This window comes from Schistocerca gregaria, chromosome 2, assembly GCF_023897955.1.
Source record: "Schistocerca gregaria isolate iqSchGreg1 chromosome 2, iqSchGreg1.2, whole genome shotgun sequence".
In the NCBI taxonomy this organism is placed as follows: Eukaryota; Metazoa; Arthropoda; class Insecta; order Orthoptera; family Acrididae; genus Schistocerca; species Schistocerca gregaria.
The window spans coordinates 38804408-38821770 of NC_064921.1; the positions used below are offsets into that span (position 1 = coordinate 38804408).

The 17363-nt window shown below is 47.5% G+C and overlaps 1 protein-coding gene across 2 annotated transcripts in view; it reads right to left on the minus strand.

Moving 5' to 3' along the window:
* LOC126336277 (caskin-2) overlaps window positions 1–17363 on the minus strand; it is a 942083-nt gene that overhangs the window by 766651 nt on the left and 158069 nt on the right. The gene's annotated exons all lie outside the window — the stretch shown is intronic.

The window sequence follows — 17363 nt, forward strand, 5'->3', positions numbered from 1 at the left end:
AGGGAGCGAGCAAGATTGCGTCGGTGGTGGTGGTGGTTAGTGTTTAACGTCCCGTCGACAACGAGGTCATTAGAGACGGAGCGCAAGCTCGGGTTAGGGAAGGATTGGGAAGGAAATCGGCCGTGCCCTTTCAAAGGAACCATCCCGGCATTTGCCTGAAACGATTTAGGGAAATCACGGAAAACCTAAATCAGGATGGCCGGAGACGGGATTGAACCGTCGTCCTCCCGAATGCGAGTCCAGTGTGCTAACCACTGCGCCACCTCGCTCGGTGCGATTGCGTCGGCACAAAGGAACGAAGGGAGATTGAGTTTAACGTCCCGTCGACAGATGGAGTACAAGCTCGAATAGTGTCAGGGTTGGGGAAGGAAGTCGGCCGTGCCCTTTCAGAGGAACCATCACGCCATACGCCTGGAGTGATTTAGGAAAATCACGGAAAACCTACATCGAGATGGCCGGACGTGGGTTTGAACCGTCATCCTCCCGAATGCGACGCCAGTGTGCAAAGCACTGCGCTACTCCGCAGCACAAAACGGAAATGTGATTCTGTTAATGTCGCAAGTGTAACATTTTGTTTTACGTAATTGTTGCAATAAAAGCGTTTAAGCAGTTTGCGGAACTACCACGAAAAGGGCTATTTTCCCCAGTAAATGAACTACTTGGCTCCGTACAGAAGAAAAGTTGTTGGTGGACTACTCTAGCTACACGACGGAGGTGAGGGATACAGGGTGGCCCAGGAAGGGCAGTCGCTATTCAGGAATATGTTAGGAACGGTTATTCGAAGCAAAAAAGCCTAGTAGGCGTGATCTCCGAAATGCATGCATTAACAGCTATGAGCACGTCTTCAATCTTCGATATTGCGAAACACATCTCTTCCACTGAACAAGTGCTCAGAGCCCATGTTTACTCGGCAATTTCTTCCTGTTTTGGTCCATACTGACATCTCTCAAGCTAGGAAAAGCAAAGAGCTTGCAGTACACGAGATTTGTTTCACAGTATCGATGATGAAGAAGTGCTCATTGCTCTTAATGCATGCAGACTGTCTTGCTTCTATAGATCGTTACCTATGATTACTGACCATTCCTTTTGGGCCACTTTGTATATGACTAAATGTCAGGTCCCGTCAATTGCGTGGTCTTCAGCCGCCGTTAAACGTGCACTGCAGCCAGCCGTTTATTTTCCTAACGGATCGATCGGCCCCTCAATCCGATCAAAATCCAAAAACAAAACAAAAAACTAAAAAAGAAATATTCGAAAAATGACATTTCCGTGTTTAACGTTCCGCACCTTCGCTCCCTGGATAGCACTTTCATCAGTAGTGCTCGGTCGGCCGTGGAGGGCAGCCGGTGGGATACTGCTGGCGGTTCGCAGTCTCTCGTGGCCAGAGGCTCAAACTTGAGTTGTAAATTACTTTCATTTCACACGACCGGTTTCGGACTGTTATAAGCCCATCTTCAGGTGCCGGAGAACAGACTCCCTGTTCTACGCTCATAGGCAGCACACCGCGGCACTTGGGGACCACAGCACAGCTACGACACCTGAGGATGGGCTTATAACAGTCCGAAACCGGTCGTGTGAAAATAAAGTAATTTACAACTGAAGCGCTGTTTTGAACCTCTGCTATAATGCTCAGCTGCGGGTCTTCTGCCAACAGGATTGTCTGTAGTGTCTCGTGCAGTGCAGGGAGCGGCACGCGGCGCAACTCTTAGTCAGATTCTCATAACCGCAGATAGAAACCTGCATAATGATGCGCGGATATCCACGGTTTTCGCCGCAGCAGTAATTACTTTGTTGTTAAGAGTTAATGAAAAGCATCGGTGTTGCGGTTTGCGCTGATTTTGCGTTATAAGCGATGGATACTAATGGCTACTAACGTTCGGGTTATCACTAAAAGCCTTTCTGGGCATAACCCCGCAATATTAGTTTGAATCTGGATTTTCCTGGGTACCGTCGCCGCACTCTTGATATCTGCAAGGCCCAAAGATGGCCAAGAAGCGATCTCCTTCATTTTTCTCACAAGTACAGATACACACTACGTACGTCGTATCAGAGGCCGCTGTTATTCCTCCTTCGTTTACGTTAACACAGAACACTTACGTAATTACCGAAAGCTACCACGAATTGACATAAAAGCTGTTTTAGGGTGCTTCACCTTTGCTTCATTGTCTGACTCTTGTTTGCGTATCACGTACGACACAAATCGTGTCGATTATAACATCATTCAAGATATCAGCTAAAGTATCTGCGTTAGCAGAATAGAAATTCGGAAAACACGAGTCCGAAAACAATTTATTGAACTCACCAAAACGAAACAAAAGACTCGATCCCAAATGCGGACCGTCACCAATATAAATTAACAAATAATAACAGAAAAGACCCAACTCTTCACGGGGAGAGATCACAATAAAACAATTCTACAAGGTGAAGATGTCCGTAGACTATACCAAGTCCATCTGCAAGAGATCGGCCAGCTACAAGAAGCGTTTGCCCGTGGTTGCCCCGTATACCTCCCAGCGGTGCGTTGAACTGCCCTTCCCGGCGAAACAAAGTAGTTCCTGAGCTAGCTGCGGTCTCTGGTGAAGCTGTTTCGCAGGCTCCGCGAACGGGTAGCGGTCCCTGGTGTTGTGTTGTGGCCGCCGGTAAATATTTGTGTTGACAACACAGACGACGTAGGGTTTCCTGGTGAATATACTTCCTACGATGCAGGCATCCCGTGTCAGTTGGAAATGAAGTGGGATGCTGATGTAGTAGGCGCTACGATGTACCAAGTGGGCGGCTACAGCATCAACGAGCCCCTTAAAAATCTGTATACATATATAGATTCTCCGAAAGCCACCGTTTACCGCATTGCGAAGGGTAACTCGTGCCCCTTACCTGTTCCAATCGCAAATAGAGTGGAGGGAAACGTGACTCTATATACCTCCGTATGAGCCCTAATTACTCTTACCTTCGTGGGCCTTTCGCGTAATGTACATTGGCGGCAGTAGAACTGTTCTGCTGTCATCTTCAAATGAGGGTTTTCTAAATTTTATCAACTGTGTGCCGCGTCTTCTCTCCAGAGATTCCAATATGAATTCACGAAGCATTTCCATAATACTCGCGTGTCGACCGAACCTACCAGTAGCAAATTCAGCAGCCGATGTCTGAATTGCTTCAATGTCTTCCCCTATTAGAACCTGGTGGGGATCCCAAACGCTCGAACAGTATTCAATAATGTGTCGCACTGGTGTTCTGTTGGGGTTGGGTTGTTGTGAGGGAGGAGACCAGACAGCGAGGTCATCTGTCTCACCGGATTAGGGAAGGATGGATAAGGAAGTCGGATGTGCCCTTTCAAAGGAGCCATCCCGGCATTTGCTGGAGCAATTTAGGGAAATCACGGAAAACCTAAATCAGGAGGGCCGGACGCGGGATGAACCGCCGTCCTCCCGACGCGAGTCCAGTGTGCTAACCACTGCGCCACCCCGCTCCGTGGTGGAGGTACACTGTGCTGTGCATTACAGATGTATCACAACCTCCTGCAATTCTTCCAATAAACCGAAGTGGACTATTCGCCTTCTCCGTTACACTTCTTACGTGCTCTTTTCATATCGCTTTCCACCGTAACGTGACTGTGTCAAACAGCACACTACTAATACTGTATTCCAACATTACGAAATTCTTTCTCCAACTCATCTGCATTACCTTACTTTTTTTTACATTTGCAGCAAGCTTCCATTGATGACTAAAAATTTTGCGCAAGTCGTCTTATGTGCTGCTACAGTCATTCAACAACGATACCTTCCCGTAGACCTCAGCATCACGAGCAAACAGCCACAAGTTCTCGCTCGCCACGTCCGTGTCCACAGTCTGCAGCGGGCACCACGTCAAACTCTTTCCGAAATCTGGGCGTATCGGATCTGCCTGTTTCCCTTCACCCACGGTTCGCAGGACATCGCGTGCGAAAAGCGCAAGCAGAGGTTAGCACGAGCGATGTTTTCCAAATGGGTGCTGGTAATTAAATTCAAACTCAGAATATGTTCCAGAATTTTGCATAAAACAGTCTGTAATTTTGCAGGTCCGTTTCTTAGCATTCACCTGCGCTTTTTCCAGTCGCTTCGGACTTTACGCTGGGCGAGTTAGTTGGTCAGTTAGGTCGGACGTGACGCCAGGGCGAGTCTAGCGTCAGAGCTCCCACAGAGTTAAAATGAATGGCTTCAGTTTGCCGAGAATCCATTCCGTCGCTTCGGTTTGCTGACGATTAGTGGGCTTCTCCAAGCCGTCGAGCTTGAGTCCAGCGTTCGTCGAAGGCACCGCGGACGTTTCTGCGCTCACGGTCGAAACCGCAGACGATCCACAGGTCTCTCCCACACAACTGCCTCCCGGTAGCTCGGCTTACAGGAATACGCCAACACTTCCCGCAGTACTGCAAAGTCGCCGATACGGGATTTGTGGATGTCCCACGACATTTATTTGGTCCGCGGAAGGTGGCGTTAAGCTCGGCAACTCGAGAGGGACACGCAGCCTGCCGGCAGCAGGTTTCAGAGCAGGCGTGACTCCACAGCCCACGCTCAGCAGGGATATTTAAGACACAGTCCTGACATACGCTGTTAAAAACGAGGTGCTGGTGCGTGGAGGCACAAAAACGTTTCCGATTAGCTGGCTAAGCCTACTTTTCGAGGCTTCCCAGCCAACAATGACGTACGATTTGTTATTTCTGGAGGTTACTAAATAACCTTCAGTACCTATATATTATGTGCTCTATTATATTGCTTACGTAGTAAGTGTTCAGTCACAATTGTCACATCCCTGCAACGGTACAATAACCGCGAGATGGATATGACTGCTGCTACAACAGTCTCACAGGATTGATTGCATTACACTGTTTAATCTAATACAGTTGAATTATTCTAGATGTTGTGCAAGGTTGTGTGCGGTACGTTTTGGTGAAAGTGTTCGGTGTGTGAGTGAGCGTGAACTTCGGTACTGCTGCATGTGTTGCGGTACTAAATGGAACTGCTGTACTACGTGCTTCGTGTGCGTTGCAGTGCTCTGTTGTGCGGACGTACCCGTCTTTATTCACCACGTAATGTCCTCGAGATATCATCAGCGATGTTTATTCTCTCCGAGCCTTTCTTGTCTCTTATCGCCCGTAACATGTCACTGTCGTGCCGCGTTCTGAGGATCCGTGTTGCCACATGCACTTGTGGCACTCTGGCTGGCACCTCCGCGGTGTAAGTACGCAAGGTAGGGGCATGTGACCTGCCAGGAAGTGAGCCGTACCCCAGTCTCAGGCGTTCCTGGGAAGAAATCATATATTCTACAGCTATTTACGATTAATTCCCATTCCCTTTGCCAGATAGCCACCCGCCATTTAACGAGTAGGTGCTTTTCGGTGACGTCCTGTCCGATAACCTCGATAACCTTAACCTGTCTCCTCCTACTCAGGCAATGGTTATGTCGATAGGTAAGGTTCCAAGCATTACGCAGAGTGGTCTCACTGACGTGGCGTTGAGAGCTCCCGACAATCTTAACCGGGACACTCCCCTGTCCTCGCCGCACGATGTTCCGATTCGTCACCAGACGTACTCAGCGGCCCTACGAACTGGCTGCAAAAGAGACCACACACTCAAAGAGCGCACGACGGTAAGATCTGAAAGTATGTAATGGTACGCTCAAACGTCTTATGTTGAGTCTGGCCAGCTAGTGCAGCTTGTCTGATGGTTCAAATGTCTCTGAGCACTATGGGACTACTGAGGTCTTCACTCCCCTAGAACTTAGAACTACTTAAACCTAACTAACCTAACGACATCACACACATCCATGCCCGAGGCAGGATTCGAACCTGCGACCATAGCGGTCACGCGGTTCCAGACTGTAGGGCTTAGAACCGCACGGCCACTCCAGCCGGTCTTTTCTGATGTGTACGTCAAGAGACAGTCGTTTGTCGAGTTGCACACCAAGATATCGTGTTTCTCGTTGTCGTGCTGTTTTATGGTTTTGTGCAGAGCCACCTGAAGGTTGCTGGACGACGCTTGTTAGCAGCAGTGTTCGGCCGTGTTCTCTCGAGTCTCCGGAGACCACCACCAGGAGGACGCCATGGCCCCGCTCACACAGTTGATGTAGCAGGGGTTCAAAGCGGATGTTCCAAAAGTCAGGACCACAAACAGGAAATAAACGGGAATTTTATCAAAGAGCAACGACGGCGAGGGACAGAGATACCAGATTGAGGGAAGCAAAACAACGCTACAAACAAGAGTTACAAGAAACACGGGGGGGGGGGGGGGGGGGAGGCGATGAGGATGATGACCAGGAGCCATCACTGGCATCTGACGTCAACTTACCTCTTTTTCGTGGTCTATGGGTAGCGTCTTTGATTCATAATCAAAACGTCTTCGGTCCCGGGTTCGATCCCCGCCACTGCCTAAATTTTGATAAATAATCAGTATTGGCGGCAGAAGATTTCCGGCATAAGAAGTCAGCCTCATTCTGCCAACGGCCTTGTCAAAGAGGGCGTAGGAGCGGATAGAGGTTCGGGGCACTCTCTTGTCCTAGGGGTGGGAAATTGCCCCTAAAGGCGGAAGAATCAGCAATGATCAACGACATGAGGATGCAGAAGGCAATGGAAACCACTGCATTAAAGACACGTAACGTGTATCCACAGGACATGTGGCCTGTAGTTGAAGTGTCATGATGATATCTCCATTGGCAAAACATTCCGGAATACTCCCCCATTCGGATCTCCGGGAAGGGACTGCCAAGGGGGAGGTTACCAAGAGAAAAAAGATTGAATAATCAACGAAAGGATAACGTTCTACGAGTCGGGGCGTGGAATGTCAGAAGCTTGAACGTGGTGGGGAAGCTAGAAAATCTGAAAAGTGAAATGCAAACGCTCAATCTAGATATAGTAGGGGTCAGTGAAGTCAAGTGGAAGGAAGACGAGGATTTCTGGTCAGATGAGTATCGAGTAATATCAACAGCAGCAGAAAATGGTATAAGAGGTGTAGGATTCGTTATGAATAGGAAGGTAGGCAGAGGGTGTGTTACTGTGAACAGTTCAGTGACCGGGTTGTTCTAATCAGAATCGACAGCAGACCAACACCGACAACGATAGTTCAGGTATACATGCCGACGTCGCAAGCTGAAGATGAACAAATAGAGAAAGTGTATGAGGATATTGAAAGGGTAATGCAGTATGTAAAGGGGGTGTGTAGCATATATGAGTCTGGCGACATACCATCTGACTTTCGGAAAAACATCATCCACACAATTCCGAAGACGGCAAGAGCTGACAAGTGCGAGAATTATCTCACAATCAGCTTAACAGTTCATGCATCGAAGCTGCTTACAAGAATAATATACAGAAGAATGGAAAAGAAAATTGATAATGCGCAAGGTGACGATCAGTTTGGCTTTAGGAAAAGTAAAGGCACGAGAGAGGCAATTCTGACGTTACGGCTAATAATGGAAGCTAGGCTAAAGAAAAATCAAGACATGTTCATAGGATTTGTCGACGTGGAAAAAGCGTTCGACAATATAAAATGGTGCAAGTTTTCGAGATACTGAAAAAAGTAGGGGTAAGCTATAGGGAGAGACGGGTCATACACAATATGTACAACAACCAAGAGGGGATAATAAGAGTGGACGATCAAGAACGAAGTGCCCGTATTAACAAGGGAGTAAGACAAGGCTGTAGCCTTTCGCCCTTACTCTTCAATCTTTAGATTGAGGAAGCAGTGTTGGAAATAAAAGAAAGGTACAGGAGTGGAATTAAAATACAAGGTGAAAGGATATCAACGATACGATTCGCTGATGACATTGCTATACTGAGTGAAAGTGAAGAAGAATTAAATGATCTGCTGAACGGAATGAACAGTCTAATGAGTACACAGTATAGTTTGAGAGTAAAACGGAGAAAGACGAAGGTAATGAGAAGTAGTAGAAATGAGAACAGCGAGAAATTTAACATCAGGATCGATGGTCACGAAGTCAATGAAGTTAAGGAATTCTGCTACCTAGGCAGTAAAATAACCAATGACGGACGGAGCAAGGAGGACATCAAAAGCAGACTCGCTATGGCAAAAAAGGCATTTCTGGCCAAGAGAAGTCTACTAATATCAAATACCGGCCTTAATTTGAGGAAGAAATTTCTGAGGATGTACGTCTGGAGTATAGCATTGTATGGTAGTGAAACATGGACTGTGGGAAAACCGGAACAGAAGAGAATCGAAGCATTTGAGATGTGGTGCTATAGACGAATGTTGAAAATTAGGTGGACTGATGAGGTAAGGAATGAGGAGGTTCTACGCAGAATCGGAGAGGAAAGGAATATGTGGAAAACACTGATAAGGAGAAGGGACAGGATGATAGGACATCTGCTAAGACATGAGGGAATGACTGCCATGGTACTAGAGGGAGCTGTAGAGGGCAAAAACTGTAGAGGAAGACAGAGATTGGAATACGTCAAGCAAATAATTGAGGACGTAGGTTGCAAATGCTACTCTGAGATGAAGAGGTTAGCACAGGAAAGGAAATCGTGGCGGGCCGCATCAAACCAGTCAGTAGACTGATGACAAAAAAAAAAAAACTATAATCTAAACCTCGTTGTAAGCAAACTAATGACCGACTTTTGTTGTTATTTCTTATAATCTATATATTGTTGTACATGACTTCCGTGAGATGGATGAATGGCAGCACAACAATTCTGGCGAATGTAAAATGCTGGAATGGGTGTATGAGGTGGTGGCTGCTAAAAGGTAATGCCATGTCACCCTTTTCGATGAGGAGGAGGAAATATATGATTGGGTGAGAGTATTACCGGAAAGGTCACCCGAACTACTCAGTCCTGGGAACCAGAGTGTAAAAGATGATTATAATGCAACCATCTTTGTTTCAGCAGATAATTATTATTCACGAATGCTGTTGTACTTAATTGTTGTTATTTGTTTACAGCATATATTTTAAAAATCTCGAGTGCTCTACTTAATATTTTCTGTTATTCATATTTTACAGACGTGTCAGCAGCACCGCCAAAACAACAAAGGGGAGCACTCCATCCACTTCGACTTCCATTCAGCTTGTCTCTACTGTGTGGCCATATCACAAAGGTGTCGTCAACATACAGCTAGAAACAACTAGGTTTCCACTGCGCTGAATCCAGAGCTTCCTCCTCGAAATGTTCCACGAACAAGTTGGCGACAACTGGTCAAGCCTTTCACGAAACTTCGGAACTCCAAGAAAGATCAACAAAAGCTATGTATTTACCCATCCTAACATTAATTTAACTCGACTATCTAAACAATACTGCCACGATTCACGTTCGGCAGCAGGCCCCGGAGTTGCCACTTTTGGAGGTAGGGCGGCTTCGGCCTGTCTACGGTGCCCCAGTGCTTAAAGCCCGGGCTGCGCTACACAAGCCGTCGTGTCGCTGCGTTAAGCCGGTCCGCGATTGCGAACGTCACCGTCGACCTTGGCGAGTTCCACGTGGTGCTGAGCGCTCGAAAGCGGCGAGGCCCGTGCGTGTGGTTACGTGTGTGACAGCGCGCTCCAGCGGCACTTGTCCGCTGTGTCTGGCTCGAGCGTGAGACTCGTATATTAGCTCTGTTGCGGTACATTTCGTCCTCTTCCCATAGGCTAGTCATACTGTTCTGCCTGTAGTGCAGCTGAATAAAAACATCAGTATCCGAGAACTTGGAGGGTAAAAGGTCATGTGTCCACTCAACAAGGACATCGGCTTATAAAAGTCGTATTACAATTCTTGCGACACGCATATACAACATTTCTCTTAAACAGAACCACCGCAACTGATACAGGAGTGCAATACCTCAAGAAGAACGGAATACGGGGACAACTAAAATGTGAAGAACTGCGCACTTGGGAGACAAAAAGAGCTTTCGAAATAGGCATTCCGTTTGAAGCTCTACAAATCACTCCAGAACCAGAATTCTGGCCTGAAAACATAAAAGTACGTCGATTTTCTATCCCAAGAAGATCAAAGAAAGAGGGTGCAGTCGTCAACTAAACCAAGAAGAAAAACACAAGAACAAGAAATAAAAGTGTCTTGTGCAATACAGAGGGAATAAAAAGTGCTCTTAATCTAACACCAACAGACATGCTGCAAAACTCGGATCTTGCCGTTCTAACAGAAACCTTCCCGATGGACAACTGGCAACATAAAGATTTCTACAATTTTCACCTAATGGTAAGGGAGAAAGAGAACGACCCAAGGGAGGAATACCTAGCCAAGTGAATCACTGGACGACCCTCACAAAAAAATCATGAAACACAAATTAAGAGATCAGCACGACGAGGAAACATACAAACCATATGCAGAAGAGAGGAAAATCTACAAAAAAACTAGTAGAAGAGAAGGAAAAAGAATACATAGAAAGAGAGGCAAAAAGAGAAGCGGATGAATCAGCGAAACACCCATACATAACAGTAAGACCAGGAAGACAGACTCACACACCAAATATCGACATGAAGTAATGGAAGACCAATTCAGTAAGATACTGAACAAACGAGGAATCCCAACACCCCCAAAGAAAGAGAAGCAATATCAAACAAAATAAAAAGACGATTTATGGGAACCGCTAAATGAAGAAGATGTAAAAGATGTAACAAAAACACTGAAGAACAAGAAAGCAGCAGAATTCGATAATATATATATATATATATATATATATAATGAACATATAGAAGATGCGAAAGAGGCTCTCCAACATATATGGATCAAAATATTCAACAAATGCCTGGAAGGTGGAAGAATTGCGATAAAAATGGAGACACTCGTTAGTAAAAGTTCTCTACGAAGGTAGAGGAGTCCCAACGTACACAAAAAGGTACAGAGGCATAGCCCTTGAAAATACTTTGTTCGAGACGTTTTCAAAGATATTACACAAAAAATCAAAGCCTGCGTGGACAGTCACTCATTCAGAAAATAGATAAATGGTGCAGTGAACACAAACTACACATAAACATAACAAGGACCGAAATGGTGATTTTCAGAAAAGGAGGCAAAACACCCAAGAATGCGGAAATCAACATCAGAGGACAAAAAATAAAAATCTCACGAGACTTTAAATACCTAAGAGTGACACTGCAACCAATAGCCAAATGCTTCACAAAACATACAACAGAACGAGCACCCCAAGCAATAACAGCAGCACAGGACATGAAAAACATCCGCTTACTCAGTCTAGAAACGGCCACGAAATTATTCGACGCAAAAATCTTGCCTATCCTGGCCTACGGGATGGAGGTTATATGAGACCACCCGACAGAAAATAATGTAGAACACTAGAAAAGGTAAAATCGGCTTATCTGAAAAGACCACTAGGTCTCTCAAAGACAACTAGTGTACCTGCTAGCGAGAGAGACATTTCTAATTGAAGACATTCGGCAGTAGATCCTGCTCACAGGCAGTAGATCCTTAGCAGCGCCGCAGAACTTCCTCTCACTATTTGTAGGCGCGTCAACAGCTCACATTCCCAGGATCTGGGCTGATTCGAAGCTAAAGTCGGGAGTCGTAATCGGAAATATACTGGTTCGAGATCCGCTAAGCCAGAACATTATGACCACCGACCTGGAATCGACATAATGCCGTCCAGGCGAACCAGCATCACCTGCCGAGCAGTGGCTGCCAGGCAGACTCACGCACGGTGCGTGTAGTAGCAGTGAGGGTGCTGTCCGTGTGTATAATGGGAGGCCAGATTGTGACGGCCCGGAAGGCACGAGCATTTCGGAAACTGAACAACTTGTCCGAGAAGTGCTCTAGTGAGTGTCTTCAACACAGGGCGAGACCAAGGTGAAACCACGCCCAGACGTTGCGGTCGTGCCTCATTACATATGTCGGACGTCGTAGGTAAAGCAGGATAGACGGGGAACTGTGGCGGAACTAACATCGGACCTGGTGTGCCTGAACAACGGCGCAACGAACACTGGTGACGAGTGGCCTCCGCAGCCGACGACGCGCACATGTGCCAGTATCACGACGACAATATCTGCAGCTATGGCCACGTCACCAACGGCACTGTACACTGGCGCGGTGGCAGGGCGTTGCAAGGTGTCATGACTCCAGATACCTGCTCCACTATGGCGACGGGAGGGTGCGGATCCGGCGTCTTCCTGGAGGACAGCCGTTCAGCTGACACCTGCAGTGCACGGCGGAGGCAAGCAGGCGACAGCTGCATCGAGCCCTGGCCAACGTTCGTATGAGCACCTACGAGGTCCTGCGAGGCGCCACCATACACGAGGAGTATCGTACACTGGTTGCAGACCACATACACCTCTTCACGACAATCGTGTGTCCCGATGGCAGCGCCATTTTTCAAGAAGATAATGCTCCGTGTTACAAAGCCAGGAGTATGATGGAGTGGTTCGAGGAATCTGAACCCGACCGAATACATGTGGGACGTGATTGAGCGCGGCCCGCTCCCCGGAACTTCCCAGAGTTGGGCGCCTCGTGTGTACAGACGCGGTGCCATCTGCCTCCAGCGGCCTACCCACGCCTCACTGCTTCCGTGCCACGACGGGCCGCCGCTGTTCAAATGGCTCTGAACACTTTGGGACTTACCATCTGAGGTCATCAGTCTCCTAGACCTTACAGCTACTTAAACATAACTAACCTAAGGACAGCACACACATCCAAGCCCGAGGCACGATTCGAACCTGCGACCGTAGCAGTCACGCGGCTCCGGACTGAAGCGCCTAGAACCGCACGGCCACACCGGCCGGCTTCTTCTCGAAAGAAAATACTGATTTAGGTAAGTAGCAAGAGAGGAGTTTCACCCAGGTACACAATGGATCCGCCATCCACCTAACACAAATGCCAGTTTTTGACTCTCGATAATTTTGTGTGATTGGAGTTACGCACGCATGTTTGACATTTTGTCGGAACAGACACGTATTGCCAGCAAGGGCGCGTCCGGCGTACCGCCGGCCCACGCTCTGGTTTGTGGACGAGGGCGTCCGTCGGCACAAACGAGGTGTGCCGTCGGTCCCAGCTGGCGGCCAGCGGCAGCCACAGCCAAAGCCACAGCCACCTCGTTTCTTTCCTGTCTTCATAAAAGCGATTACTGCTTCGTCGTGCGTCCCACGTTGTGAGCACGTATTGGCATACATAACGCCTCGGTTCACACAATTAGTCGTAACCGTACAGGACTTGTGGCAAACGTATCATCAGACGGTACGAGTACATTAAACAGTTACCATGTAACGTCTTCAAATCGTGCGAAATATGTACCGTATTAAATTCATCAGAAGCCGGCTAACACAAGTCGAAACCGTGTACGGTCACGTGTGACTCGAGGCCGAGGAATAGAACGGACGGTGAACTAGTGGGCGAGGCCGGCGGGCAGCTGCCAGCTGCAGCTGTTGCAGTCCGGGCAGCGGTGGCCAGCAGCGGCGTCGGCCCGTCGCTCCGGCGCACCCGTCGACCTGCAGTAGGGAGCCGCTGGAGGTACCCTACACACGTCGACGACAGGTACTTTTCAGCGACGATTCAGAGCTCCGCTACGCGACATTCACTTCGGATATTTGGGACACAATGATTTTGGGTATCGGGCCGCGTCACTGTAACTACATACTAGGACAGCTGAATTGCCGACGGTTTCACCGACGCGCTGTGCTGGCTAATGTTCAAGCTCTGGTGCACAAGACACTGAGGTGACAGTATCCCGGAGGCTGCGGCCAAACGCAACTGGTTTCGCCGAAGTACCAGTTGAGAGGGAATTTAACGTCGGCCCAGGATAATTTCGACACCGCGTGCACAAAAAAACAGAAACTTCCCTTATCGACTTAGTTAACAAGACGCTAGGAAGAAAAGAAAAAATTACCAGAAAGCAAAAAGCACGAGAGAGGGAAATAAGACTGGAATTATTCCGTGACGAAAGCAAAAATACCGAAACGAACTGTACACAACCAGACAGGATCACTGGAATAATTTTGTGAAAACTGAACCGAAAAACAGTAGATGGCGGGAACCATTTAAACTTGAAACAGATAGGGTAAACACGGCGACTGTGCTGTCAGTATGGCGAGGGAATGGAGACACTGAGCAGAGTACCTGTTGGACGAGCCTTTCCACGACCGACCTCCACCATCACACGCACTTACGTACACACATGCACTACACCTACACAAATGTGCTATCTGGTCAAAAATAAGAGGTAGCATTAGTAAGTATAGAAGATGCACAGTCCAGATGGCATTCATTTCCACAGACCACCTCTTTTCTAACAGAGTTACTGAATGAAGCATTGCTGCAAGGTATGGTCCCTGCTACGCGGAAAACAGCCAACGTAGTAACCAGTTAAAAAGTGTGAGGAACGGGATCCGACAGACCAAGAGGCTTACGGGCCCATCTGCCTGTGGGACACTGGCTAAGCGGCAGACGTGGCACACAGGAGGCTCTTCGGCCTTCATGCGCATCGGTACGCCACTACACGCAAAAGGTCAGTGCACGACGCAGTGCACGCAGCAGGCATAGACGAGGCCGGCGCCTGCTTTGTTCGCAAGGCTACGAGCGGTATAGGCACCAACAGTCCTGAACAATAACTTACTCGACTACTGCAAAGATAGCATGGCTCAAAGACAATCTGGAACGCAAAATTTATCAAGAATGTAACTAAAGGGCAGCCTGGGTTTCTGGGATATTGCCATACAACCGATCTTAAACAATCTGGACGGCGATGATAGGGTTAAGCCGTATGATGACGAATCGCTCGTGCCAGTAACTGCAAACTCGAGAGAGCAACTCGAAGGCGAGGGCACGCAACAGAAATGACTGGTGCAGCCGTTACAAGCACACGATTGCGGTAAACAACTATACTTACTGATCAAAAGGGCACTGCAGAGAAATTCCATAATTATGCTGGACAACACTAGCTTACAGAGGAAAACCACAACATACAGGGACACTGCCTTGGCGAACAACTGACATTCAACGAGTACAGAAGACTTATAACTCAAAAAGCGATAAGACTAGTGCACAAAATTTGCTACGCTAAACTCAACTCACTACTGGCCACCATTACAGACACTTGGAGCGTATGACACAACTCTCTTTGGGCCTATTACGTTCCTCGCAGCAAGCGCTTGGGCACATCGACTGTCTCTCATAATCGAGAACACTAAGCTTACATATTATTTAATCTAACTTAAACTACCTTACAGTATGGACAAAACACACACACACACACACACATGCCCGAGGGAAGACTCGAACTTCCGACGGGGGGAGCCGCACGGACCGTGACAAGGCGCCTGAGACCATGCGGCTACCCCGCACGGCAAACCATCATGAGGCGTGCACAGAGAAGAGTGTCAGGGGCATCTGGCACCACGTCCGTACAAACTCTGTGCGTTGTATTTGCAACATACGCCGCTATCAGACACGGAGCAGCAGCTGTTGTTAGCTCACAAAGGGAAGACTGGACAAGGTACGCGAGATAACACGAGATCGTACTACAGAAAAACGTCAATTAAAGCTTCAGAAGGTTGACACGAGGCGAAAAGAATGGGAAACGTGTGAGAAGGGCCGTCGGCCCCTCCCGCCTACCGCTCTTCACGAACATCCGGGGACGGCAGAGGAGAGGCTGAGAACCGTCCGTGTGGTGCGCCACTGCCCTCACCCGACAGACCGCTTTGGTCTTAGCCAAAGCGAAACACATGGATCCCCCGAACACGTAACGCTACCATGTGGCATACGTAAGATCGATGACAGAAATCGAAGGCATACGGTAGTCTCTAAGCGACAAATATAAATGGAGCATGCTTAGCCCCATCACTGATGAAGTATCAATAATGCTATACAAAATTTTTGAGTAGCGGCTGCCATATAGAAGACATCGACCACACATACAGACATAAAGCACGCCACAACACGATTCGTGGGATAACAAAGAGTGAGACACTGATCTGATAACAGCTGAACAAGCAGGCACACATGACGGACGGCATGACCACGTGCAGATGCACATATGGCGCAGTAGCACATCATACGACTGCAACAACATTGCAAGTAATATGTATACAAAATTAGAAATAAGTTAGTAACAAGAATAAAGGCAACAAATTTTCGTGTCTGTGCAAAGTAGTACAAGTCATCTCTTTCAAACATGTAACTGTGTACTATGTAAACTGTACGAGATGGAAACTGTGTTAGGTTAGGTTAGGTTAGGTTAGTGTTGTTTAGCGTCCCGTCGACAACGAGGTCATTAGAGACGGAGCACAAGCTCGCGTTAGGGAAGGATGGGGAAGGAAATCGGCCGTGCCCTTTCAAAGGAACCATCCCGGCATTTGAAACGATTTAGGGAAATCACGGAAAACCTAAATGAGGATGGCTGGAGACGAGATTGAACCGTCGTCCTCCCGAATGCGAGTCCAGTGTGCTAACCACTCCGCCACCTCGCTCGGTACGGAAACTGTGTACTTCATTATATTGTACATAACACTACATATGTAGTATACTGAGACTGAACTACACAAAGAGTAACGCACACACTGATATAAGAAGTGCTGCTCCCCTGCTTATGGCACGGGCAAATGGAGAAAGTAGTTGCACGTTGTCGTACGTCATACACAAACGACAAAGAACTAATGTCATGACAAACATCTGTACAGAAGAAACCATAGTGGAATATAACATCCTAATTCAGGTGAGACAGGCTAGAAGTGTTTACCGAAGCCCTGCCACTCGAAACAGCCAGGAAATGGAGCTCTTTTTCTACTCAAGTCTTTCCTATCGTCTATTATTTTCTTCTTAAGAACAAGGTAGAATGTGTTTTCCTATTCCAAAATTTGTGTACCAGACGTGTTTTTTTTATAACAATACAATTATGTAATGGAGAGGTTAAAAGCGAGTACAGACAGAGACGAGCAGAGTGGCTGTCTCTGTAGCTTCGTCGCCAGTTTTCAGTATCAAACGACGCCCCACTCTGTAACGTTAACAAACAGTGAGCAACTCGCGTCTTATGACAGCAGCAGCGCTTTACAGATTCATCACAAACACGTCACTCTGTTACACTGAAACGTCAGTTGAAAGCACGTCCGCTGCAACGGCCTTTAGGCGACTGTGAGATGAACGATAACAACAGTCAAATGGTTAGAGACGGGCAGTTACGGCGTCGAAAGAAGTGAGTGGGCATCGTGGTAGATGCTACTTTCTTTGCATCTTCGCCTCTGTAGCACATTCTGGGACATTCTCACTCCCGTTAACAAAGTATCTTCCGTAATACTGCTAGTGTTTTACATCTTTGAGTGTGCTATATCAGACGTAAATTTTTTCGGTTTCCTGGGTGTCAAACAATCGGCAGTGACAATCATATTCTTTCTTGTCACAATTATTTGACCGTTTTTTCCGAATATGCCCCAATTTCGAGTGTGCG